This window comes from Malaya genurostris, chromosome 3 (assembly GCF_030247185.1).
Source record: "Malaya genurostris strain Urasoe2022 chromosome 3, Malgen_1.1, whole genome shotgun sequence".
NCBI lineage: Eukaryota > Metazoa > Arthropoda > Insecta > Diptera > Culicidae > Malaya > Malaya genurostris.
In genome coordinates, this window is record NC_080572.1 from 300,720,353 (window position 1) to 300,740,423 (window position 20,071).

Consider the following 20,071-nt stretch of genomic DNA (forward strand, 5'->3'; position numbering starts at 1 on the left):
GATAACAATAAATTTCAATGTTTCATGTAATTCTAAGATATTTGGCTTCGATTTTTTTTTTCAATATTGGAAATCTCCCAGTGGAATTTACAATTTTTCGTATTCGAGATGACACTAGATCTCGACGTTTTCATGTAAACTTTTACCTTCTAACAGAGGAGGAGGAGAGGTAGAAGGTAAAAGTTTAGATACGAGAAGCCTTCTGCTTACTTAAATGACCCTTGTCACGTCTCACTTTTCCGCACTTTATCTTCACATCTTTGCTCTTCCTTGAGTACTGTGGCTCTATAATTTCATATTCTTTCTCCTTTCATAATCTCTAGTTAGTTTGATATCGTTAAAAAACGAAAAAAAGTAAAAATTTCAGTTTAATGAAATAGAGCCATTTTTCATGTTTCTTTTTAAACAAAATTCCAACTTGTCTATCATCAAAAGGCGCAGAATGGTGCAGATGAGCCTACTTAGATATACAACTACTTCAAAAGAGCTTTCATAGCGTGGTAGAATTACTCGTCTGCAGGCGAGATATGTACTTTTCAAATATCCTTGCCCTTGACATTTGCAATGATGAGGTTCATTGTATATCAGATCACATTTCAGTTCATATTCGTTACCATGGTACTTGTCACAAAATATGTTTAGTAACTGTTTTGTCACTACTTTTAAAAAAAGCAATCATCTGCACAACTTTGTCGGAGTCACTTAGCCCCTATGTTGGCCCTGAGCCAAAATAATATTTTGTCGTGAATACGACTTACTTTACTATGGGGTGCCTTTTCAAAATTTACCCTCTGAGAGAGTGATAAGTTTTTGATAGTGAATATCTCTTGTTGTATATAACGAATCAACATAATTTTTGCTACATGCCATCGGAAATATGATCACAATCTTATGATAAAATTATCAGTTGTGTGACATAATCTCAAATAATTCAAAATTAAACTTTTCTGAAATGTTTGGTATAAACGAGTATCAAAGGGGATAATCCATAAGGCGCGTTTGCCTTTCTCGTATTTTTAAAGCTCATAGCTCAGTAATCTGTGATAGGATTTATATAATCTAACTACCAATAGAATCGAAATTTTTCAACTTATGCGTGTATAGAAAAAGCATTGAAGTATTTCAATAGTACACTATTGAAAAACCTGTCTCATTTGACCTATGTCAACACCAGCCAATCAAAGCGCGTTCTGATGAAGAGAACAAAATATCTGCTGCTGTACAACCAATCGTTCAAGAAAAATGTTCCGAAAAGTGGTGAATATCGCAGTGAGTTCCTAAATTTGGTCCTTCTGAATGCTAGAAACGAATCCTTACAGCATATTGATAGTTTCTTTCAATAAATTATGCAAATCCGAGATGAAATAATCGACATTAAAATTCTGTAATGCGGCTATTTTTATAGCCGTTAGGACCGTCCATTAGTGAAAGAGCTACAAACGAAATCACGTAAAAAGAAACCTCTTAACACAAATTGGATCAGTTTGGATTCTATCGCCACTCCGAGCAGATGTATTGTGTGTCGTTTGCACAGCTAGTTTCGCTTCCGACAAGAGTGATTACGTCACATCTGCTAGTTGTTTGAATTGGTGAAAAAACAACGAATAGAGGACAACGGTGGAGAGCATCACACAAAATCAGCCGTCCTAATGGCTCTAAAGGTTTTCTAAAGAACTATTAGGATTTCTTGTTCGCAAATCGAAGGTAAAATACCTCAGTTTAGTGCAGATCTAGAACTTAGATTTGTGCACTTTTCTCTGTGTGAAATTCACAATAATCGAGATTAAGTGAAGATCGTTTTTTTTTGTTTTTGTAAAAAATATGAAAAGTGGAATGCTTGCTTGCATAATTCATACAATTGATCAACTAATTGATATTCGGAAGTGTTAAGGAACATGTCAGTTGTTTTCGTATTCACGACATCCAGTTATGTTTCTGACATTACCCACCCGCCTTTTTATATCACTGTTAGAGGTGATTAATTCCTATAAATGAGTTTTGCCTAAAGATGGCGTCTATCATTCTGAGCAACTTTGCTGAAGATACTGTACCTCGAAAGCCACGTTTTTAATGAGTTATCAATTAAGAGCGTGAAATTGGGCCTTTGAACCACTGTGCGATGAGATGAAATATACGAAAAAGTATTCATTTGACTGCGCGGCTGAATTTCATTATCGGTTTAAAAAACTGTTGAAATGAGAAATTACTGAACATTCACCGTTAATATATCTCATTTCATACAATTGAATTTCACTCTCATCTTCGAAGAAGTAGAGGGTTATATTATATTAAAATTTTTCTTTATATCAATGTAATATGTGATTTTTGATTACGATATAATGCCACCGAACCCACCGTGCATTTCTCACACCACCATAATACGAAATTCACTTGAAACTTTTTCAAATTTTGATAAATTCGACTGAAGTTTTATAATTTTGTATTGCATTTCCAGATTCGTTGTGAAATTTTGCTTAAAACACTATTTTTCAGTTCAAAAATCATCCCCGCGAAACGGAACAGTAACTGTTTAGACATTTCGAAAACCAATTACGGCTCTTCAAAGTAAAATTTCATGATTCGTAGAATTCTTAGTTGTGATTAATTTAACTTAAGGAGTGTATCGAAAATAAGCTATCCACGTACATGTATTTGTGATGGTTGTTACGATAATTCGAAACAAGGATTTCCAAAAATTTAACGAATTTATTTTCTGGTATATTGTTAAATTTTTCCTGTAAATGTGTAACGTATAATTTTTACAGTTCAGTTCATATAATATTTCAACTTACGTTTAATGTCAATTACAGTATTTCGTTATATCCGTGTATGTATTTAATTGTGGATTAATTGTGCTGTGTAAACTATTGAACGTTTGAATTATATTAAAAGTTTAAACCATTAGCTTGTATAGAATATTACCTGTCACGGTATCAACAATATTTCGACAATTATCGCTAACCTCAACACAATACCAATCAATCGATCCTAAATATTAAATACAATAATTCGCTTATTAAATATTTTGAATATCACTTCAAGCACATTATTTACCAATCCTAAGAATTCAGTCCTGGTTCAAACAATAAATTTAATATTTGATATAAAAATAAGGCAAATTTTAAGAAACTAGCAATCTTCAGACGTTTTCTTCGCTGCTCACTGATGATTTGTTTTTTTGTCTCATATCACCTACGATGTCCCCATACATCAATCCCTTCACTGGCTCTGGGTGTGACCGAGACGCTCGCTAGACAGAGGAGTTTTTAGCAAAGGGCGTAACAATGGTTTTTTATGCTCAGATCACAGCATGCTGTACGTTTGGCCGTCAGCTAATGTTTGTTTACTTGTTTGTGCGGTTGAAATTCTGCGTTTTCAAAATGTCGCGTATTGAAAAGGAATTGGAAGTTAAGGTCCTGGACACATGGCTAAGTGAGAAGGGTATTACTATGCGGAAATTGGCGAAGCGGTTTGGAATTCATCATACCAGTGTTAAAACCATCATTAATAAGTTTGGGAAACACTATTCTTTGGATAAGCTACCAGGAAGAGGCAGAAAACCCGGTTCTTCCAACCCAAAACTGGACCAGGAAGTGGTATCTCTAATCATGAAGAACAAATCAATGTCAATACGGGATTTGGACGATGAGACTTATGTAAAGAAGGACTCAAAAACCCTTCCAGGTCCACAGGTTGGGGAGGTTGTGAACGATGCGAACAGGTCGATTCAAGTGGAGAAATTCGGTCGAAAGGTACTGGTATGGCAAGCAATATGTTCCTGTGGTTTGAAGACAACCACTACCGAAACTATAAATGCAAAAATCTATCGATCTGAGTGTCTCCAGAAGATATTGCTGCCTTTATATAAAAAGCATAGATTTAGCGTCGGCTCACTATGCCAAAACCACTCTCAATTGGCTTGCGGAAAAGGGTATACATTTCGTTGAGAAAAATATCAATCCACCAAACTGCCCTCAGCTTCGACCCATCGAACGTTACTGGGCAATCGTGAAGAGGGTCTTCAAGAAGACTGGTAAGGCAGCTGGGAACATGCAGGAGTTCAAAACAATTTGGGCTCAAGCGTCCAGAAAATGCGATGCAACACTTGTCCGGAACTTGATGAAGAGCGTTCGATCAAAAGTTCGAGAATTCGTGGAGGAATAACTTGAATTCCATCTGGTTTTTGTTATGCTCAAGTTTAACCTCATACAATAAAGGATCAATTTTTTTATATTTCATTTTTAATCATAATTTGAAAGATTTGTGGATAGCTTATTTTCGATACACTTCTTATTCATCAATACTTACGATGTATTTTGTTTAAGATATAATGCCCCCGAACCCACCGTGCATTTCTCACACAACCACAATACCATACGCAAGCAATACGGAAAACGGTGAAAAGTTTATGAAATTCACTTGAAATTTCGGTTAATTCGGTTGAAGTTTTTCAATTTTGAGTGGAATTTTCGAGTTCTTTGCGAAATTTTGCTTCAAACACTACTTTTCTGTTCATAAATCATCCCCGTGAAACGGAACAGTAACCGTTTATGTATATTTCAAAAATCAATTACGGATCGGTAAAGTAAAATTTCATAATTCTTAGAATACTTAGTTGTTATAAATTTAATTGTGAAAACTTTTTTTTTTTCGAAAATTGGTCAATTTTTTTTAAACAAATGATAAAAAACGTGACGCGCGCATTCCACTGTGTTTCACCTTAAACACTTGAATAAAAAGTTAGATAGATCTGAGAAAACGCACGGTATTATTCGGAATTCGGACCCGTGAACGCACAAACGCAACAAAACTAATAAGAGTAGGGAGATATTCTCGGGCTCCATTCCAGTACAGATCACCGGTTCCATTTGAATGAAACAAAAAAGTATCAGCGCAAGAAAGAATTTAGTATGATCTGATGAAAGTTTTTTTTACACTTTTTAGAATAGTTAACATGCTTCAAAGGCCAAGCTTTTCAGAAGTCTTGCTAACCATTGTGAAATTCAAACTTTTTTTTAATTATTCTGATGAAATTCATGAGATATTTTTAATTGTATAGAATACGAAATAGCATTTTTTCTAATGTGACCAACCATCACCAAACGACCTGAGTCCCACGATTAGCATGCTTGTGTGAGAAATTCTCAGTTACAATAACATTCTTTGAAACCTTCTAGGGAACCTCGTCCCAGAAAAGTATCTCAACCAACCCGAACGAGGTTCCCCGGTCTTTCGAAGCTCTAGGCAAAATTTCCGTTATCTCGCGAACACTATCTCGATTGTAATATTCCATCTACAATCCGCTACAAACTATTCATTAACCAAATGTTTGCGCAAATGTTTCACCACACACAATGTCTCGGAATGTCCCTCGGTGCTTACCGCGAAGAATGAAGGCAGTAAACCTCGTTGCTGACTCAGAGCGAAGGTACGACGACTCTCGGAGACCGTTCTGCACCGAATCCGACCCAGGAATGGGTTTTTATCCCGCAATCTGGATCAGGTCGAAACAATTTGTCACTCTCACTTTCTTCACACTGCACTGAACCGCACTGCCACCGTCGCCGTCGATTCTTCTTCTTGTGCTTGTTTTTTTTTTATTTCTAATATTCCTGCAGTTGCACACCAGCAAATCTATTTTCTAAACGCGTGCGGCACCGATTTAAAAAGCAAAAGCCGCGACGTACGACCGAAGTCAAAGTCTAAGTCGAATCGAACTACAAACAGGAACCGCTTGTGCGCTTGTTCGGCTAGAAAAATTCTTTCGCGTCTACTCAGGTCGCCGTTCGGGAGCAGACTGCAGGACTGCCACGAGATCACCGTACCGCGTCGACTTTCGCCGCCGTTGATATGACTAAGAACACTTCTAGTGAAGCACGAAAACAGCGATAAAAATGACATTGGCTGCCAGTTTTAGTCAGCAAATTATGCAATCTTATCGTTCGTGTTCGCGATCTCTCCCTCCTTCTTCTCTCACTCTCAATCTACGACTCTTCCTCCTCACAGCATTCGGTACACGTTGATTGATCCTTCTTGGCATGTGGAACCGTTTAGCATCGCTGAGTTTATCAAACCGAAATCTGTCATCATAGAAACGCTGCCGGCCGGAGATAAAGAAATCGCGCCGTGGTAGGTTTCGGGGTTGAACTTGGGGGTTGTTTGACCTCTCTCAGTCAGGGACCACCCTGCGACAATTCCGGCTTCAGTGCAGGCGTGATTTAACTTGTGGTTGATTGATTGTCGCAGCCCGATTGAGTGATTGGTCGAAGATGACAGTAGCTGCTGGTAATAAATCTCCCGAATTGGTTGTTATTGGAGGGAGATCATTCGGCAGCCCGGCGGTGACCTAAGACAATTTGACCGAAGTTGAGGTTTGTTTACATCGATAAAAAAATTTCAAGGGTGTTGTTTGTTCCACATGCCCCCCCTTTCCTCCCCCTCTAGCCAAGAGTGCGAAGCCTTCACATTGTTAGCGCCCAACTTGGCATTGGGATTATAATTTGATGGAATTTTATTTCTGGAAAACGTTTAATCATACTTTATTCTGGGACGCCCGGTCAATTGATAGTCTTCTGTTAGTGCAGTTGGAGCGTGACTCAATTTCGTTCAAGTATGTATATTTGCGGTTCACCGTCAGTCAGTCAGTCAGTCAGTGGCGTCATCGATGATGAAATCCCCAGCGCATTTTGAATTGGATCCGTCGGAACTCAGAATAACAAAACAAAAAAATAAATAAAACGTTTCTAAGATGTGATACAGAACTATAAGAAAACTTGGCTCTTCATTATAATGGCTAATATTGTCGAGGCTAGAATCGATTCCGTGGGGCATGTTTTGCTGATTCGTCATTTGAATAAACAAATTCCGATTAAATTTCCAACTGAAGGCTCAAGGCCTAGAGTCTCTGGGCAGTAGCTGATTAATGTTCGCGATTGAATTTCTCTCTAGTGCGGAAGTATCAAATAGCTCAAAGTGACGAAAAAAAAAACCGGTGGCATTTCATCGATCGGTGTGATGATGCTCGGCTCGTATATTATTATTTTATATATTATAGATTTTATATTGTCGATTACCGATTCCAATTTCCCGATTTTTCTCGTTGCGCGATTTTTAGAATAGGCGATTTTTAGAATAGGTTCGAATCATTTCTTTTCAGTTTTTTTTAATATTGCTTTAATTCAAGCTTCAAACAGATGTCTCATGTAAAAAATGCGGGTGGGTAATGGCACAGACATAACTGGAGGACGTGAATACGAATAAAGCTGACACTCTTCTTTCACACTATCGAATGTAGATAATCGTTCGTATTAATAGGTTGTTTAAGTTTAGAAACTTCCATCGACACTAAAGTACGACTTATTGTAGAAAAACATATTCTACCAAACATTTGAATAACACGAAATAAATAGTTTTCGTATTCACGCCCTCCAGCGATGTCTGTGACATTACCCACCCGCCATTTTCTCGAGCGCGAAGCAGTCAAGTGTTGGCTTTATTCGCACTCGTTTGGTGCGAATTTCGCACTGCGAATAGTGCTAACAAAACTAATCGCACTATTCTAGATTTGCACAAACCTGATGATTTTTATTTCCGTTTAGCACAGAATCAATCTTTATAGTTCTTTAGATAAAATTTCGAGCTATTGGAAGGGCTGATTTTGCATAATGTTCCCCCATGCAAACGACCAGCAGCAGAATGACGCAATTGATCTTCTTTGAATAGAAACTGAAACTGGAACTGTGCAAGTAAGAATGGACGAAATAAATCAAGTGCTAACCCTTTATAACTACCCAGGTACGATAGACGTCTTGAGTTTTGTTCTTCGATAATCACTGATACCATACATTTCAGTAAATTTTAATTTTGAATTATTTGTCATTTTGCCCCACAACTGAAAATATTGTCATAAACTGATTATCATTTTTCCGGTGAGATGTAGCAAAAAGAGATATTCACGATCAAAAACTTATCACTCTCTCAGAGAGTAGATTTTGTAAAGGCGCCCCATAGTAAAGTGAGTCGTATTATTATAGGCCCGCTAATAGAGGATTTTAGTATTTTTCGGGTATCTTGATGCATAAATATTAATTATTACTAGTGCATACAATAAAATCAAAAAACCGTTTTAGTCATCAAGGGGTTTTGGTTCAACGTTGGCCTCAAGACTGAATCCATCCAGAAAACCGTGTGACTTTAGAAGTGAACGTAAACGCTTTTGAAGGCATTCCTTTTTGTATAATCGCCCGTTGATCGTTCCGGTTGTCACAAATGGAGTGCTTTCCTTTCCACATGAGTAAATTGCTTGCCGAATCATGCATTGTTTGGCAAACTTTGTACGTGTGCTCTCTTTCGCGTTTTTTTAGTTTTTCACGAAAGATTTACTTTGTCTGACCCGATTTCAAATATCTTAGACGCGTTCTATAGCCACTGTTAGATTCGTTGATAAGTTCACAAACCTCATGACGAATACTGTTTGTTCTTATGATATAATCGTATAAGTGACGTAACCGCCAAGTCGTACTTTTTATATTAGCCTTCTTTCTCTGAAAGTGTTACCAAATAATCGACCTAAGCTTTTGTGAACTTTTTGCCTTTCTCTATAGAAAGGTATTAGAATTGCTAGAAAACCGACTATCCAACAGAGCCTCGGATACCCACAGTGTTATGTACCAATCGACTCAGCTCGACGAGATCGGAGAATGTCTGTGTACGTGCACCTTTTAACGATTTTTTTTACCGCGCAATTTTCTCAGAGATGGCCTAACCAATTTCAACAACCTTAGGCTCGTTTGAAAGCTACTATTGGGCATTTCATCAAGTTCGAAGATCAAATGACTGCGTCATCTGATTCCGGAAATCTCATGGTATAAGTGACGTAACCGACAAAACACGTTGTATTTTACTGCTCTAATTCATATAAGGGTGCGAATATTTTGAGATCCCCTCTAATTTCGTAAGGCGGTAGTGCTCAAAAGTTTGAGCTTTTCAAAAAAAGTCCCTATTCAAAATTTAAGCTGAATTGGATCCGGTCCGGTTCAGTGCCGGCACGACACCGTGCACGGATACTGATATTATTTCATTCGTTTTCTATGCGCGCATTCACACCTATCCGGCACCGTACCGTTTCAGTGCAGCTCACCGACAGTGTAGCGTCCGTCCGGCAAACACAAATTCGTCGTCACCGATATTTTTTTTATTTTCACTGAAGTCGGCATTTCACTGCATTTGCTGTGCCGGAACGGAAGCAGCACGGAAACAGAACAGAAGGGTTCCGACAAAAAAAGAACACTGACGGCTCACTGAAGACACTTTCACTGAACCGTCACGGAACTGAAATGTGTGAATAGTCATTAAGGGGTGCTGTCCGACGGTTAAGGTTTGAAAATGAAATACATGAAATTTCTGAATCGAAAATATTGAAATTGAATCAAACGTCGAGTTTGCTTATTTAGTGTCCTAAAAAAACTCCCAGTCCCAGAAAGTCAATTTTTTCAAAAATTTTTTTTTCTAAATGACTTTAAATCTCGACGTTTTATGCAATTCTAAGACTTATGGCATCAAATTTATGGTGATTTTTCAAGATCTATAAAAATTCAACTAAGTGGACTAAGAAGGGTTTTTTAGATTAGCGTCATACAAATAGGTAGCGAAAATGTCAAGCGCTTGGTTGGAAAATGATGACGTGGCATAAACACTGAAGCATGCTTTTGTGAACTACTCGAATCAATCTGAATTAATTGGTGTCAAAAATGATCTCAAAGTAGTGTCCAAAATTATTTAATGGAAACAAATTTCTTGAGACTGCTATGAAGAAAGAGAAATCTATTATCACACCACTAGGTGGATTGAGAAGGGTTTTGAATATATGAATTCCGTCGATATTTGTACCTCCGAAAATATTCTATGTAATGACTTAAAATTTTTTCAAAAATAGTTTCAACGTAATGATAAACCAAATGAATGGTAAAAAATATTTCGTTTTCGGCTTGTATTTGGAACATGATTTCGTTCAGTATCTCAGAAAATACGTAGAACTGCTAAATGGCATAATTATCAGTTCGTGTATAACATCCATCGCGCACGGTCGTGTTTTTCTTTCGCTCTGTGCTCTTTCGTTGAATGTCGCTCGGGTTGCGCCATCCGGACTGCTATGTGTGCTGGGTTTCTGCCACCCGGATTCATGAAAGTGCAAGTGTTAGTGTGTTCTGACTGTGGAGTTTTCGCATGCAGAAAACGACAGGAACCAGGTTTAGAGCCCTCATCGCATAAGATCATATTTTCTGCTTTCTCAGTGTTAATTGTGTTTCGCTCGGGCTGTACCGGTCGGTCTTTTCGTATTCCGTTTCCGCCTCCCGGATTCGCATGGTTTTATATGCTAAAGAAGTCATTTTATTGATGATGCAGTGATGTGAAAATTTGAAAATGCCCTGAAATCAAAAGTGCGGAATCCCAAATTTTATTTCGTAATATTGATATCATTTCATTATTGCAACACGCAAGTCGCTATCGTGTATTTCACCACCAAAATAGAAATAGTTAACACGAGTACCTGAACATTTTAAAAAGTGATGTGCCATCTTGCGACAAGTAGCAGAAGTTGCTGTAGAGAACAGATTTTTCATTTTAGTGTGCTCTCCACGACAAATGGCTGAAACTACGTTCGGTCGCAAGGTTTTATTTTTCATGTATGATTTATCAATCGGACGATGTATTTGTAGTGATTCGTGTGGAGCACTCGTCGCGTAAGATCGCTCAAATTCATTTGCTGCGTTTTACTCGGACGATCATTATAGTGATGGCTATCATCGAAATCGCGAATGTTCAACGTTTTTGCTACTGGCGCGTCATCTTGGCCGCATGATTTAGTGTCTACCGCACGTAATTTAGGTGGTAAAGCGATCGACCAAGACACATTACTGAAAATACGTTAAATACAGGATTCAGGATACTGGTGAGATCGTTCCTTAAACATTTTTTCATATTCTGTTCAATTGACAATAGCAAGAGGTAGCATATTTCACAATTGTCAGTTTTCGCACTTGAGTTGTCTAGCGGAGGGAGATGAAGGATGATAACGTAAACCCTGCTATAGTATAGTATATTGTATTATATTATATTATATTGTATTATGTTATACTATATGTATTGTATTATATTATGTTACGTTGTATTATATTATACTATATGTATTGTATTATAGTATATAATATAGTATTATATTTTATTATATTATAATGAGTTATATTATTTGATTTTAATTATATAATACTGCTGCTGTTATAACATCGCGGAGGTACGGAATGTAGGCATCTTTGTTCGTCCAACCACTATAGTCAACATATTGATAAGAGATAGCTTATGTCACTATAATTGTCAGTTTTAGCGCATGAGTTGACTAGCGGAGGGAGATGAAGGATGATAACGGAAACCCTTCTATAGTATGGTATATTGTATTATATTATATTATATTATACTATGTTATATTATATTATGTTATATTATATTATATTGTATTATATTGTATTATGTTATACTATATGTATTGTATTATATTATATAATATTGTATTATATTATATTATATTATAATGAGTTATATTATTTGATTTTACTTATATAATAATGTTGCTGTCATTACTTCGAGGAGATACGGAATGTAGGCATCTTTTCTTCGGACAAACACTATAGTCAACATATCGATAAGAGATAGCAGATTTTACTATAATTGTCAGTTTTCGAACATGAGTGGATAGCGGAACGGAGATGATGGATGATGACGGAACCCTTCTATAGGATAATATATTGTAGTATATATGTTATATTATGTGATATTATATTGCTCTATGTTATATTTTATTATGTTATATTGTATGACGATTTGTTGTATTGTATTATATTAAATGATATTATATTATGTCTTATTATTTTACTATATTGTACTTCGTCACAAATATTATATTATTTTATTACAATGGTGAGGGGCAGGGAGTGCATCAGGGTATCTTACAAGTGAATGACTGGATGATGGAGTGGATTGCCAACCTGAGTCACATGGGAGAAACTTCGTGTTTCTCCCTGAAGGTCTGAAATGAGTAAGACGCGCCCTTCTAACAAACAAACCATCAGGCGGGTTTAAGCTGGTACAGCGAAAATCTTTATTATATGGCTGGATGTTATTGCTGGAAGGCGCCGGGTCCAAATAACCCATTTTGGCCTTCTTAACAGTAATAATATGAAAGCTATCTGATAATTAAATTCGGATCTACTGTAAGTCTACCCGCATACATTGGTAATGCCTTGAACTGATGGTGGCTTCACATATACATACATACATACATACAGAACTGCTAAATGGCATAATTATTAATGTTATGTACTGATGAGTCGAAAACGAAAGGTAAGGTAAAACAAAATGGTTATGTACCTTTTAAACATAAATAAAAATTAAATTATGCTTACATCTTTTTGGGAGTTACTCAAATAGGCTGAAGGGTTCAAAATACAAATTTTCGGCATGTCAAACCCACCCAAAACTACAGCTAAACCTTACAAATAATGCCTAGCATATAAGTGAACAATGTGAATTTTACATGTAGTCCACGTTTTTCTACCAATGAATAAATATTTGAACTTTAAATAATTGAAAGAATTTTTAAGCCGTTTTAGGCAGCGTAATGTCAGACAAAAAACTTGCTCTCCTGTCATGAAAGAATATAGCTCTGGGACAAGACAATATCAAATTCAGTTTATCAAAAAATACCTGTTTTTATGCACCTAGTGATGTAATTTTACCTTTCTCATGTAACTCATGTTTTCATAAATGTTACTAAAGGAATTCTTCAAGAAACTTCCAAATGAATCTTGAATAAGAACAAACAAGTTTGTTTGAGCACACGGTAGCATCACCTCCATTTATAGAAAGTTTTGAGTCATGTTTTCGTTTTCTTTTGCGTTTTCGCTCTACATGACAGTATAAATCACACTTCACTCTGTTGTTCCGGATCCCGAAATCGCATCTGAACAAAAGTCAATAGCAGTCTAAGAAATCATAAAACCTTTCATTTGAGACAAAAGTCTACTCAGCCGTTGCTGAGAAAAAAAGAGAGTTCCGTTTTTGAATTTTTGACCACTATTTCCGGAACTTCCGAAATAGTGGTGGTGAGCTCATTTCGTCCGCGTCCCTTGAAGCTATTTTTTTTTCTCAAATAGCGATTTGTCAGCAATGCCATCATTTTGGTCGTCATGATACAACAAATTGTCATATGAACATACACTGTATAAATTGTGATAATTTGTTTGCAAACACGTCTGTTCATAGAACGAAACCCTGAGCTCAACCCTGAGAGTTTCATGCTCTAATTGTAATGAAAGCCATAAATTCAGTTACCGATTATATTACGTCAGACAAAAAAAAATGAATATTCATCCAATAAAATCTAACATAAAATCACACCTAAAATTAGGCAAAACTGTTCTGCTCCCAAGCCTGACTCTTCCAAAACACCAATTGTTTTCTAATTATAGTCAATATGCGATTGGCACATCTATCATGCCATTCCTTTTTCAAAATGCGACTTGTTTACAATTTCAATGCGTTGATGAGCGTCTTTTCAGAATTTATCAAATGCGTGAGTGAGAAGTTTTAGATAGTGAATATCGCTTATTTTACTAAACGTATCAAAATAATTTTTTCTCATGAGATAAGCACAAACAACTCGATGTTAGAGTTTCCTAAATTGATAAGTAAAGAAGGTAAAACTTTGATGCTTCATTCATTCTAGTCTGCGTAATAGACCCGTTCAGTTTAGACCAGAATTCAGGTCCAGAATCCAGATCTAAAATTTGTTTTCTCGTCTAGAACCCAAGGCCAGAGTCGAGTTCCAGAGTTCTAACTTCTAAACTTCCGAATTCTAGAACTAAATTTTGGAGCTGAATTCTGAATCCGAAATTGAAAATTTAATCCCGGTCCCAAATTTGGTGTCTAAAATTCAGCTGCAGATCAGAATTCAGGTGCTGATGTCAGTGCTAGGATTCAAGTTCGGAATTCAGTGCCGGAAGTGCGGAATCCTAGCCTCGAATTCAGTTTCAAAACTCAGTTCCAGAACTCAGGTTCTTTAACATCAAAGATTAAAGAACCTGAATTCTAGACTTGAAATTTTGGAACCGAATTTTGGAGCCGAATGCAAGAACTGAACCTAAATTCTGAGACTCAATTTTGATGCTGAGTCTGAACTCGTAAACTGAATTCTAAACCTGAGTTCTAGAACAGAAATCGGGATTCGGATTGTTGAACTGATCACTGAACCTGTGTTCTGGAACTGAGTTTCGAAACTGAATTCAAGGCCAGGATTCCGCACTTCCGGCACTGAATTCCGGATCTGAATCCTCTATTTTATTCGTATAGACGTCATCCGGTTATGTCTCTTACATTCCACATCCACTTTTTCCTAACTAGGGTTCTAGATGCTAAGCATCTCTCGTGGAATAACCAGAAAAATTTCAAAAAGTACAAGTTCTTCATAATGAACGAGAGAACGCTGATTTTTAGCCAGTTTTATTTCCAAACAGCCCAACTTGGTTATTTTCTATGAGAAATCCTTCTACAATTGATAGTGTACTAATTACTCGAACAGAATCAGAATTTCAAATAGAGCAATAATTAATTCAATTGGTTATAAAAGCTCCCTTCTTAGAACTAATCGGCTATGATACAGACCTCATACCGAAAGCGATGTAAAACCTGAAATTATTTTGGGAAATGCCTATCAATGTCTATCAACTGCTGCTTCATCGACATCAATATCAACATTCGTGTGATCCTACCATGATTGAGGACCTTAAAAAAAATTAAGCATAGATTCACTCAACAAATCAAACCTTCTATTTTTTACAAGTCCTCAGGAGTAAAAAAAAAAGAAATCAAATATTTCCTGCAAACGGTGGATAAAACCAATGTCGACAACTTTTTCAATTTTGGGAAGGAAACCAATATCTCACACAAATATGAGCATAACACAAGTATTGTCTCGTGATTGATTCAAATCACTGTTCAATGTACGCTTACCAACTTGGTGCTGTAAAGGAACTGTGTCTACCACAGTCCAGGGTGACGAAAATGGTAAACACATATGCACGGATTGCATGAGAACGCAGGTTCGAGTCCTGCCTATGAGCGTATCTTTTTCCAACAAATCATCTCTGTTGTGGTTTTCTCGATCATTTGGCTTCTTCAATATATGTTTCCACTGAACAAATTGTATATTCATTCCCAAACTTAATAAATATCCCACAGAAGCATCCAAATTATCCTTAGTTTTCTTTATGAGCTTTTATTGTGCTGCCATCGATATCAACTACGACTAAGCTCTTAAGCTTCCTGATTGGTTCAAAACTGGTGCTGACCGAATATCCATTGTTTAGCATAGAACCCGTAACAGTTTTACCAAATTCCCAACTTTTTCCCGATTTTCCCGGTCACTTGCCGAAACAAGTCAGGATGTTCGTTCATGGTTCTGTACACTACAAAATCATCTGCGAGGTCTGTTAAAATAGAATGGACAAAATTCACAAAAAATGTTATACCTAAACTTTGACTTCAACAAGAGAAATCAACCCTTTTCAGAGACATTTGATCACCGTTTCCCGAAGTTTTCTGGAGCCATTAGCCGCGAGACAATATTTCCAAAAAGACGATTGCCGGTATTCAGCCGTCTAGGCTGCGCAAGACAGTCATTTTGTCTCGCTGAATGGATTGTTTCGACAAACCATGCATCAATCTGATCTTGGAAAATTTTTTTAGCGCCTATCGAGAAATTAAACTGAAAGAAAAAATGATGATGAGTGAAGTAGTGGAATTGAAAATGTGCGGAAGCAAAAACTTACGCAGAGACGAGACCCAAACCTACAGTTCATTGTATGCGGCTGCCACGTACCCAGAGGGCGGTCCGAAAGGCCTTGTCCTCTTCCGAAATCAAATAATTTTATCGACTGTTTTTTACATACTATCTGCCGCACTGATGAGCAGAAGGCGAAACGTAGAAATTATTGTAGAAGTATTTCATTTCAACTCATTACACGTTTAGTTAAAATGTTGCACAGTTGGCCATGACTCGACTTTACTAGGAAATCCCACAATGACATTAAATCCGCAATTCCTAGAACTGATTACGATTTTTTCAGACAAATGCACGATGTGCATTATCAGCGCTAAACGATCCGGGAAAGTGGTAAGTTAATCGAGGAATCAATAATCACCCCGTAAGTGAAGCATTTTTTAAGCCATGCAGTATCAATATCAATCAATAAGATAGTAGATCCATTTCGAATAACCGGAAAATAGCTTAATTTTTTCCCAATTCAGTGAGTTTACTTTCAAACAAATTTGAGAGCAGAATTTGGCTGCTGGAGTGATGGAAATAAATAATTTTCATATGCATAAAAAAGAAATGATATGATCATTTCAGATTTATAATAACAATATAATGGCATGTATATAGCATCCTTCCAGGTCGGGGCTCGAACATACGACAACTGGCTTGTAAGACCAGCACCATATTCATTGAAACTGCCAACCTGGCAATAAAACTGGAATCGCTACGAAAACCCGACATAGATTATATACAGTGCCTACTTCGATCACAAAACTTCAGTTATTTCCAGCAGAAGAACAACTTGTAGCGAGTACTGTCTCGGCTACGGACGGGTCATACTCGCATCACCCACATTCACTATATCACGAGGCAACCCCCACCAATGTGCTCCTCCTGTAACATCCAGCTTACAGTAGAGCACATCTTAACTAATGTCGTTTTCGTTTTTAAATTGCACTACACCGGTGTAGCGAAAGCTGCACTGAAACCGTTCGTTTTTACCAATTGCACTACACCAGTGCTACACTTTTTCTGCACCGATGCCACTGGTGTAGCACTCATCAAAAGTTTGGTGTAGCTCTGTGCAATGGAATCGTTTATTGTAGTCAATGGTTACTGTTTTTCTTTTCGTAGTTTTTGTTCGTTTATTCATGCCTCAGTGTAGCACTGCACCGGTGTAGTGCAAATTAAAAACGAAAACGCCATAACTGTCCGGAATTTCAAAACCTCCGAGTACAGCATAACATGAGCACCTCCATCAGAAACATCCTCTCGAATGATTCCGTAGCAGAGACATCCCTAATCCTCCTTCTCAAAAAAGGCAATATCTTCAACTCCATATAACCCATCGAACAACCCCTATCATAACTCTCCCATGACAATCACACACATCAGTTCAACAGGATAGCAACCCGGACTCTTGCCCGACAGATCTCCTCCCAAACACCTATTACCTCTCGTATCACAAACCCATTGCCTTAACCCAAAACCCTATTCCCACCGCCTAACCAAACTCCCCCCGCAACCTAATCCAAAACTACCCCCCTCCACAACCAATCACCAAAAAACGATTCCTGGCCTAAATTCGGCCACAAATAGACACCGCCTCCGCAACTCCAAATTCGGATCTCTAACATCCGCCCGGTCTTCAAGGTACGGTTCCACCATCTATGACGCAGAACTAATAAGATCTTAACCCAGGACAGCGAACTAACATCTGCCGAGGAACACCTCTCCTCACCCCCATCCACCACCAGATACACCCACCTTCACCAAAATTAACCATCCCTCCTATATTTCTAAATTACAAATTCTAATATTACTGTATCATCTATATCATTTCACGAACAACGCCAAAACCAAAAAGCGGCCATCCGCCGGGGCGGGCCCCGGGGATGTTCCCCGCGGCCGACAGTCGGAGCAACGCAGAGAGTCACCACGAATCAAACGGATCCAGTCTGCGGTTTTTAGAACACTAGTGCTTCCACACCTCGACCCATATCGCGCCACCATAAGACATAACCTAAACATGATATGTATTTTAAAGATTTGTCAAGACATACACCACCTCAAATTCCCCCCAAACCATTTTCCCTTCTCACCCCACTGATACCCCCCTCCCCTCCCATTACGATACAAACCCGGTGAACGACCGCAACTAGGTTAAAACCGGGTATAAATAAACGATATAAAAAAAAAAAAAAAAGAACAACTTCAGAAATATATTGAATGCAAAAAAAATCAGGTGGGATAGCTTAAAGTTTAAAGAACCTTACAGTCAGCGAAACAAATGACATCCGATAACCATCAAAAAAGGTTAGGATGTCACAGTAAAATATTCGTGCACTCAAGGAGATCCTGTTTTATTCTCGAAAAACGCAGGGTCCATTTTGCGGTTTCTTCACCTCCTCAGTGATCGTAGATTGCGGATGTCCAATCAATCAAATTTGAGATAACATCCAACCGGCCAGCGTAGGTGCAATCCTACCAGGATGGAGTCGCGTGCAGTTCCAGCCACAAAATACAGTCAAAAAATGACCACATCTGTTGACTTTATTTTTTTTTGATTCACCATTCTCTGACCGAAATGAAACAAACTGGAGGAATGATTTCATCTGACAGGTTTGTTTTTAGTCAGTACAAAAAAAAATCGCGATCGACCCGGCGATAGGCTTTAAACGTCTCACGAGGAATGTTGATAAACAATGGAACGAAAAGAGGGAAGTCAGTCTACGATGGAGGTTGACACCTTTTAAATATAATTGTTGACTAATCAATTGGCTATTAATTCTATTCGCACGTCAGATCAAAAGCCGGCTGAATGTCGTTTCTTTGACAATGTTATTAACGAGCAGAGTATGCTAATTAACTGTCACTTGTGCGTAGATCGCCAACGGAAAGATAAAAGAGGACAAATCGCTCACGCTGAATGTGTCCCGTTTCTGAGGTATCAAATTCCACCGATCCCAACTGATTTGCTTACATCATTCTAAGATTAACTGCCGGGTTCTTTCGGTTGGACATATCGCGAAAACGAAATCGACGGCCGGGTCGCAGTTTAACCGAATCAGCTACCAACAGTCGTGGTCGTCGTGGAACTCGGAGTGTGTGTGTAAAAAAGCATCATAAATTCGCAAAACAAAAGGTGTACTAATCGGTGGAATACGGTACGACTGAGCCACCAACGCGAATCGTCTAGCGAACGGTTGATTATGCAAAAAATAAAAATATCCGATACCTTTTCGTAGGAACTCGACAAAACCCGAATGCTGGTTGCCGTGGCATGGTCCAACGGAATTCGCGACGTTTGGTTCGTGGGGCTGATGCAGAATGCGATATGGACAGAGAAAAGATGTTGTGAGAGGGTGATGGGTCTTAAGGGTTCTCCTATGGGGTAAAATGATCCGTAGGAGAATGGATTGTTGTGGAATTTTGTTAATGATCTGTTTCATTGTGGTAATTTTCAATCGACTGATCGATTCGGACTATTATGTTAATGAGGAAAACAGATTGAAAAATGATATGCGAATACAACTTTGTTATGAAAACCGCGAAAAAGCTATCACGGATACGGGACTCGAACCCGTAGCTACCTCCTATCGGGGGAAATCGGGTTTCCATTTGAACTATCCTGCATGTGAAGCACATGAAGAAACAGACTAATTGAGGGCTGAAACAGCAGGCGGTGGGGTTGCTATAGATATATTACTGGTTCTTCAAAAAAAAAACATATTTGTTTTAATTTTACTTATTGTTTGAACAATATTTCAAAATTTTACTTTTTACAGATAAAAGTACATAACATAAAAAATTAATTCGTTTTATTTTTTCAATAAGGCGACACTTTATAGGAAACCAATCGTAAGAAAGTAAAAAGCAAACAATATTCTCTAGAATGTAAAATTCCACCAAGAAAACACAAAATAGAGATCATTTTTCGATTTTCGATCTTTATATGAACTTTCATTGGTTAATAATTTTTCTAACAACAATGAACATTTTTGATTGTAGTTTCGGCCATCCAGACATCCAACGGAAAAATGATGTTTGGTTCCTATTGATATATGCAATAGTCTTGAAGGCACGCATAATCCCGTCTTTCTCGATCAACTTTGCGGACGCGCGTACCTACGCGGATAATTTTATATCATTTGTAAGAGTATTTTCTAGCAATTTTCGGACAATTTGTTTCTATTTGTTGAA

At 37.7% G+C, this 20,071-nt stretch overlaps 1 protein-coding gene across 3 annotated transcripts in view; it reads right to left on the reverse strand.

The window, feature by feature from the left end:
- The window catches only part of LOC131433834 (uncharacterized peptidase C1-like protein F26E4.3), a 135,241-nt gene that overhangs the window by 16,950 nt on the left and 98,220 nt on the right, over window positions 1-20,071 (reverse strand). Inside the window, exon 1 of one of the 3 annotated variants that reach the window (XM_058600440.1) lies at window positions 5,383-5,799. The exons of the other annotated variants lie outside the window; for them this stretch is intronic. The gene's annotated coding sequence lies outside the window, so the exon portion shown is untranslated. Of the gene's footprint in view, window positions 1-5,382; window positions 5,800-20,071 lie in introns of those variants that run through there. 3 annotated transcript variants of the gene reach the window in all.